The 9,165-nt window shown below is 42.1% G+C and overlaps 1 long non-coding RNA gene across 1 annotated transcript in view; it reads left to right on the forward strand.

The window, feature by feature from the left end:
- Positions 1 to 7,578, forward strand: part of LOC132597024 (uncharacterized) — a 172,252-nt gene extending 164,674 nt beyond the window's left edge. Inside the window, exon 3 of the long non-coding RNA XR_009563311.1 lies at positions 7,280 to 7,578. This is a non-coding gene — a long non-coding RNA (uncharacterized lncRNA). The remainder of the gene's footprint in view (positions 1 to 7,279) is intronic.
- The last annotated feature ends 1,587 nt before the right edge of the window (positions 7,579 to 9,165 follow it).

Below are 9,165 nucleotides of genomic sequence, written 5' to 3' on the forward strand. Positions count from 1 at the left end.
TTGCCAGTATCCCTGGGGGACAAAAATGCCCCCGGATGAGAACTAATATAGACCCTACTATAGCTAACACCATAAGGTTACTGGGGCTGACTTGAGTCTTTCTTAACCCAAGAATCCTGCATACAAAATGGTTTTAGCCACCAAATTAGGGGCAGCATGAATTGGTCCCCAGTAGAGAAAAGACAAATGCCCTCTTACAAAATGTTGTTTTACCTCCATATTCTGTGGCATACAGGCTTCTTCCATAGCCTCCGGTTCTCTACTTGAGTAAAAGTAATGTGGGGTAAGGGGCAAAGAGTGATGGAACCTAGGGGGGATATTCCATTCCAGGGCTATTAGCCCCCAGACAAAGGATAAGACAAAAGCTCCAATTTGCCCTTTTTAGTGGTAGGACAAGCCTCTTGCAATCCTGGCTCAAGATAGACAAGTCAGCATCAGGAATTTATTTCAGTTATCCCTGTTGTTTAAGGTACAGTTTTCATAGCTATGTTGATCTGTGTCTTTATTTTTGTTGTGCTTTTTAAAGACGACAAGAGGGAAAAATAAAGTATGATTTGATTCAACAGATATATAACAAGCCCCTACCTTGTCTTCACTACATCAGTTTTCTCATGGGCACAAGAAAAGGCACAGTGGGATAGAATCCCCAGGTGCATCTGAGGAACTGCATGTCCTGGATATGGCTGGAGTGTGGGTTCCTGTGGGGCCCAAAAAGGACCAGGCTGCTTCCTTTGCTTATGCTGGGATCTAGGCGGGGGTCAACAGCCAGGTTGGCCCCAGGATGAGCGTGGCATGAACATCTCTGCTAAGAAGTGATTGAGATCATATTTTTCAGGCTGGAATCTCAGTAAATTAGCTCTTCAAAGGATTATTCCTAAAACGTTAGCCGAGTGGCTGACAGGGTCTTGGTGCTCTGGCCGGGTGTCAGGCCTGAGCCTCTGAGGTGGGAGAGCCAACTTCAGGACACTGGTCCACCAGAGACCTCCCGACCACACGTAATATCAAATGGTGAAAGATCTCACAGAGATCTCCATCTCAAGGCTAAGACCCAGCTCCACTGAACAACCAGCAAGCTACAGTGCTGGACACCCTATGCCAAAAAACTAGCAAGACAGGAACACGACCCCACTCATTAGCAGAGAGGCTGCCTAAAATCATAATAAGGTCACAGACACCCCAAAAACCACCATTGGACGCGGTCCTGCCCACCAGAAAGACAAGATCCAGTCTCATCCACGAGAACACAGGCACCAGTCCCCTCCACCAGGAAGCCTAAACAACCCACTGAACCAACCTTAGCCACTGGGGGCAGACACCAAAAACAATGGGAACTACGAACCTGCAGCCTGTGAAAAGGAGACCCCAAACACAGTAAGTTAAGCAAAATGAGAAGACAGAGAAACACACAGCAGATGAAGAAGCAAGGTAAAAACCCAACAGACCAAACAAATGAAGAGGAAATAGGCAGCCTACCTGGAAAAGGATTCAGAGTAATGATAGTAAAGATGATCGCAAATCTTGGAACTAGAATGGAGAAAATACAAGAAATATTTAACAAGGACCTAGAAGAACTAAAGAGTAAACAAACAATGATGAACAACACAATAAATGAAATTAAAAATTCTCTAGAAGGAATCAATAGCAGAATAACTGAGGCAGAAGAATGGATAAGTGACCTGGAAGATAAAATAGTGGAAGTAACTACCACAGAGCAGAAAAAAGAATGAAAAGAATTGAGGACAGTCTAAGAGACTTATGGGACAAAATGAAACGCACCAACATTTGAATTATAGGGGTCCCAGAAGAAGAAGAGAAAAAGAAAGAGATTGAGAAAATATTTGAAGAGATTATAGTTGAAAACTTCCCTAATATGGGAAAAGAAATAGCCAATCAAGTCCAGGAAGTGAAGAGAGTCCCATACAGGATAAATCCAAGGAGAAACATGCCAATATTAATAGTTTGATATTAATCAAACTATCAAAAATTAAATACAAAGAAAAAATATGAAAAGCAGCAAGGGAAAAGCAACCAATAACATACATGGGAATCCCCATAAGGCTAACAGCTGATCTTTCAGCAGAAACTCTGCAAGCCAGAAGAGAGTGGCAGGACATATTTCAAGTGATGAAAGGGAAAAACCTACAACCAAGATTACTCTACCCAGCAAGGATCTCATTCAGACTCAATGAAGAAATTAAAACCTTTACAGACAAACAAAAGCTAAGAAAATTCAGCACCACCAAACCAGCATTACAACAAATGCTAAAGGAACTTCTTTAGGCAGGAAACACAAGAGAAGGAAAAGACCTACAATAACAAACCGAAAACAATTAAGAAAATGGGAATAGGAACATACATATCGATAATTACCTTAAATGTAAATGAATTAAATGCTCCAGCCAAAAGACATAGACTGGCTGAATGGATAAAAAACAAAACCAGTATATATGCTGTCTACAAGAGACCCACTTCTTCAAACCTAGGGATACATACAGACTGAAAGTGAGGGGATGGAAAAAGATATTCCATGCAAATGGAATTCAAAAGAAAGCTGGAGAAGCAATTCTCATATCAGACAAAACAGACTTTAAAATAAAGACTATTACAAGAGACAAAGAAGGACACTACATAATGATCAAGGGATCAATACAAGAAGAAAATAATAACAATTGTAAATATTTATGCACCCAACATAGGAGCACCTCAATACATAAGGCAAATGCTAACAGCCATGAAAGGGGAAATCGACAGTAACACAATCATAGGAGGGGACTTTAACACCCCACTTTCACCAATGGACAGATCATCCAAGATGAAAATAAATAAGGAAACACAAGCTTCAAATGGCACATTAAACAAGATGGACTTAATTGATATTTATAGGACATTCCATCCAGAAATAACAGAATACACCTTCTTCTCAAGTGCTCATGGAACATTCTCGAGGATAGATCATATTTGGGTCACAAATCAAGCCTCAGTAAATTTAAGAAAATTGAAATCATATCAACTATCTTTTCTGACCACAACGCTATGAGACTAGATATCAATTACAGGAAAAAAAATCTGTAAAAAATACAAACACATGGAGGCTAAACAATACACTACTTAACAACCAAGAGATCACTGAAGAAATCAAACAGGGAATCAAAAAATACCTAGAAACAAATGACAATGAAAATACGGTAACCCAAAACCTATGGGATGCAGCAAAAGCAGTTCTATGAGGGAAGTTTATAGCAGTACAGTCCTACCTCAAGAAACAAGAAACATCTCAAACACACAACCTAAGCTTACACCTAAAGCAATTAGAGAAAGTAAAACAAAAAAAACCCAAAGTTAGCAGAAGGAAAGAACTCATAAAGATCAGACCAGAAATAAATGAAAAAGAAATGAAGGAAACAGTAGCAAGGATCAATAAAACTAAAAGCTGGTTCTTTGAGAAGATACACAAAATTGATAAACCATTAGCCTGACTCATCCAGAAAAAAAGAGAGAAGACTCAAATCAGTAGAATTAGAAAAGAAAAAGGAGAAGTAACAACTGACACTGCAGAAATACAAAGGATCATGAGAGATTCCTACAAGCAACTCTATGCCAATAAAATGGACAACCTGGAAGAAATGGACCAATTCTTAGAAAAGCACAACCTTCTGAGACTGGACCAGGAAGAAATAGAAAATATAAACAGACCAGGGCTTCCCTGGTGGCACAGTGGTTGAGAGTCCACCTGCTGATGCAGGGGACACGGGTTCGTGCCCCAGTCCGGGAGGATCCCACATGCCGCAGAGCGGCTGGGCCCGTTAGCCATGGCTGCTGAGCCTGCGCGTCCGGAGCCTGTGCTCCGCAACGGGAGAGGCAACAACAGTGAGAGGCCTGCATACCACAAAAGAAAAATAAATTAAATTAAATTAAATTAAATAAACAGACCAATCACAAGCACTGAAATTGAGACTGTGATTAAAAACCTTCCAACAAACAAAAGCCCAGGACCAGATGGCTTCACAGGTGAATTCTGTCAAACATTTAGAGAAGAGCTAACACCTATCCTTCTCAAATTCTTCCAAAACATAGCAGAGGGAGGAACACTCCCAAACTCATTCTACGAGTCCACCATCACCCTAATACCAAAACCCGACAAAGATGTCACAAAGAAAGAAAACTACAGGCCAATATCGCTGATGAACATAGATGCAAAAATCCTCAACAAAATACTAGCAATCAGAATCCAACAGCACATTAAAGGGATCATACTCGATGATCAAGTGGGGTTATCCTAGGAATGCAAGATTCTTCAGTATACACAAATCAATCAATGTGATACATCATATTAACAAATTGAAGGATAAAAACCATATGATCATCTCAATAGATGCAGAGAAAGCTTTCAACAAAATTCAACACCCATTTATGTTAAAAACCCTCCAGAAAGCAGGCATAGAGGGAACTTACCTCAAAATAATAAAGGCCATATGTGACAAACGCACAGCTAGCATTGTTCTCAATGGTGAAAAACTGAAACCATTTCCACTAAGATCAGAAACAAGACAAAGTTGCCCACTCTCACCACTCTTATTCGACATAGTTTTGGAAGTTTTAGCCACAGCAACAGAGAAGAAAAAGAAATAAAAGGAATACAAATTGGAAAAGAAGAAGAAAAACTGTCACTGTTTGCAGGTGACATACTATACATAGAGAATCCTAAAGATGCCACCAGAAAACTACTAGAGCTAATCAATGAATTTGGTAAAGTAGCAGGATACAAAATTAATGCACAGAAATCTCTGGCATTCCTATACACTAATGATGAAAAATCTGAAAGAGAAATTAAGGAAACACTCCCATTTACCATTGCAAGGAAAAGGAATAAACCTACCTAAGGAGACAAAAGACCTGTATGCAGAAAACTATAAGACACTGATAGAAAGAAATTAAAGATGATATAAGCAGATAGAGAGATATACCATGTTCTTGGATTGGAAGAATCAACATTGTGAAAATGACTATACTACCCAAAGCAATCTACAGATTCAGTTTAATCCCTATCAAACTACCAATGGCATTTTTTATAGAACTAGAACAGAAAATTTCACAATTTGTATGGAAACACAAAAGACCCTGAATAGCCAAAGCGATCTTGAGAAAGAAAAACAGAGCTGGAGGAATCAGGCTCCCGGACTTCAGACTATATTACAAAGCTACAGTAATCAAGAGAGTATGGTACTGGCACAAAAACAGAAATATAGATCAATGGAACAGGATAGAAAGCCCAAAGATAAAGCCACACACATATGGTCACCTTATCTTTGATAAAGGAGGCAAGAATAAACAATGGAGAAGACAACCTCTTTAAGAAGTGGTGCTGGGAAAAGTGGACAGCTGCATGTAAAAGAATGAAATTAGAACACTCCCTAACACCATACACAAAAATAAACTCCAAATGGATTAAAGACCTAAATGTAAGGCCAGACACTATCAAACTCTTAGAGGAAAACATAGGCAGAACACTCTATGACATAAATTACAGCAAGATCCTTTGTGACCCACCTCCTAGTGAAATGAAATAAAAACAAAAATAAACAAATGGGACCTAATGAAACTTAAAAGCTTTTGCACAGCAAGGGAAACTATACACAGGATGAAAAGACAACCCTCAGAATGGGAGAAAATATTTGCAAACGAAGCAACTGACAAAGGATTAATCTCCAAGATATACAAGCAGCTCATGCAGCTCAATATCAAAAGTACAAACAACCCAATCCATAAATGGGCAGAAGACCTAAATAGACATTTCTCCAAAGAAGATATACAGATTGCCAACAAACACAGGAAAGGATGCTTAACATCACTAATCATGAGAGAAATGCAAATCAAAACTACAATGAGGTATCACCTCACAACGGTCAGAATGGTCATCATCAAAAAAATCTACAAACAATAAATGCTGGAGAGGGTGTGGAGAAAAGGGAACCCTCTTGCACTGTTGGAGGGAATGTAAATTGATACAGCCACTATGGAGAACAGTATGGAGGTTCCTTAGAAAACTAAAAATAGAAGTACTGTATGACTCAGCAATCCCACCACTTGGCATATACCCTGAGAAAAACATAATTCCAAATGAATCATGTACCACAGTGTTCATTGCAGCACTATTTACAGTAGCCAGGGCATGGAAGCATCCTAAGTGTCCATCGACAGATGTATGGATAAAGAAGATGTGGCACATATATACAATGGAATATTACTCAACCATAAAAAGAAACTAAATTGAGTTATTTGTAGTGAGGTGGATGGACCTAGAGAGTGTCATACAGTGTGAAGTAAGTCAGAAAGAGAAATACAAATACTGTATGCTAACACATATATATGGAATCTTAAAGAAAACAAAAAAAAGGTTCTGAAGAACCTAGGGGCAGGACAGGAATAAAGATGCACAGGTAGAGAATGGACTTGAGGACACAGGGAGGGCGAAGTGTAAGGTGGGACGAAGTGAGAGAGTGGCATGGACATATGTACACTACCAAATGTAAAACAGATAGCTAGTGGGAAGCAGCTGCATAGCACAGTGAGATCAGCTCGGTGCTTTGTGTCCCACTAGAGAGGCGGGATGGGGAGTGTGGGAGGGAGACGTAAGAGGGAGGGGATATGGGGATATATGTATACATATAGCTGATTCACTTTGTTATACAGCAGAAACTAACACACCATTGTAAAGCAATTATACTCCAATAAAGATGTTTAAAAAAAAGGGGGGGGGCAGGGTGCAGAGGAAGACCAAAGCCAGTTCTTCAAGGGTCTTGAAGTTTAAGTTTATCCTATAGGACACAGATAATAGGGAGCCATGGAAGGCTCAGAAGCAGGGAAATATCACTGTGAGACCTACGCTTGGGTATAGGCAGGGAATAGACATTTCTATGTGAGAAGAGTGAAGAGTCTGAGGACTCGCCCTCCTATTTAATACCTGAGGGGCTAATATTCACTTTCAGCCGAGTTGACCTTCTGGATTTTATTGCAACCCTGTGTCTCCACCTTTTGGCATAGCTCAGCGTGAGAGCTGCAGGGGCAAGAGCCAGGAGCCTCCCTGGGAACACAAGCTCTCGCCATCAGTTGCTCCATTGCTCAGGGGGGATTCCAGCTCCCAAGGGTCATGAGGCCTTGCCCCTGGAAGGAGTGGGGGATGAAGCTGCCTCGGTGTGACTCAGAAAACAGATCCAGGCTTGGCAGCAGTTGAGAACTGTTTGGAAACTTCATACCAGGTTTTGCTTTGTTTTGTTCACAGGCCCTCAGAGTAAGCTGCAGGAATAGGCTTCTGCGGTCTTGGATCTCCTATTGCTCCCCCGCTCCCACGAGCTGCCGAGGGCCTTTCCTGGCTTGGAGCCACACCCAAGTCCTCATCAGCGTGGTCATCTTCTTTCCAAAATTGAGCCTACCTACCACAGGGGGACCAGCATTTACCAGGTCAGCTCCAGGCAGAGGTGAAGGATGACTAGAGCTGTTAATGAACACCACCACCAAAATACTTGTGATCTATCGAATGACTCGATTCCCACATGGTGGATGTCAAGTTTAGTACATGTGTCCTGTCATCTGATGGCCAGAACAGCTTAATGAAGTAGGTACAAGTATTTTCTTCATTTATCAGATAAACTGAGGCACAGAGAGCAACTTGCGGCTGGTATTTTGCAAAACCTAGATTCAAAGCTGGTTCTTACTCCAAAGCTGGGGCTCTATGGCCCACCAATCTCCCATTTCTCAGCACTTCCCTTGGGCAGCTGCCCCTTTCTCTACCCACCAAGTACCCATTGCCTTGCAGCTGTGTTTTCTCACGTAAACATCCAGTTCCTCCCACGTGCAGCTCATTTGTCGGGGGAGTCTCAGCTCTGCCATGAATTAGTTCTGTGACCCTGGAAAAAGCCCTTTAAGCTACCTGGGCCTCAGTTTGCCTATCAATAAAATGGGGATGCCCTCCCTTTTTTATAGTCAGTGTAGGGATTTAATCCTCTGCTCCTAATACCTCAGAAACCTGTTTGGGACACATAATTGAAAGGTCTTATTATGTCGATGCAGAAGTGACACATAGTCAGAGGTTCGAGTCCTGCCTGAGGCATTGAACACCCAGGAGGTCTCCACAAGTAGACTGGAGTAACAGGTGTCTGCACCGGGGGGCAGCTCTGACCCAGCCAATTCTGCTGGCAAAGCTTGCTCTTGGCTCTTTCCATGGAGAGAAGTCACATTCCACAGCCTGGCAGCCCAGCACCAGGAAACAGCCCTGCTCAGACACAAGGAAAATGAACATCAAAGGGGCTCTGTTGGTTTATAAAAGTATTATGAGCCTCCAAGTTCTCTTGTTCGTTGCCAAGGTGAGAAGACAAGGGAGGAGAGAGACTGGGTCCAAGGAAAGCATGGAGGATCTCCTTGTTCTTAGCTGTTAAACAAAAGCACTGTCTCCCCCAGGCTGAGGCCAATAGCTTTCTCTACAGGCTGGCTATGCTCTGCTGTGTTCGCAGCTCAGCCTTGGATCTGATTAACAGGAGCCTAGAAGCATCATTTTAGGGCTTCTATCACATCTGCTGTGTTCATTTCCTGGAGTTGTTGTAGCAAAGTACCCACAAACTGGGTGGCTTAGAGAAATAGAAATGTACTGTTTAACAGCTCTGGAGGCTAGAAGTCCAAAATCAAGGTGGTGGCAGGGCCATATTCCCTCTGAAATGTATAGGAGAAAGATCCTTCTGGCCTCTTTCAGCTTCTGATAGTGTTACTGACTCTGGTCCTTGGACTCTTTAATCAATAGAAATTGATAGGCTAGACAAGGAATTCAGGCAAGGCTTTACTGGGACCTGTGCTACAGGATGAGGGAGCAAAAACAAGTAACAGGTTCCTTTGTTCACTCCCTGAGGAGCGGCGGGCTGGTTCCGAAGGTGGAAGGAGGGTAGGGGCAGATGGATGGGTTGGGCTGCAGGGCTGGTTTCAGTGGACTGCCCACCCCCTGTGTGCAGGGGTCCTGTGTTGCACCCTGCTTTTGCTCCTGGCACCTCAGAAGTGGCAGTTGGTTTGTGACCTTTGTGTATCTTATTGTTCATAATTGCTCCAGCTGTGGACGCGTGCAGTACTTTTAGTCCCTTATAGTTTCTTTGTATTCTGTTGCTCGGAGGAGACGTTTGTCCA

The sequence above is a fragment of the Globicephala melas genome, chromosome 3, assembly GCF_963455315.2.
Source record: "Globicephala melas chromosome 3, mGloMel1.2, whole genome shotgun sequence".
NCBI classification, from domain to species: Eukaryota; Metazoa; Chordata; class Mammalia; order Artiodactyla; family Delphinidae; genus Globicephala; species Globicephala melas.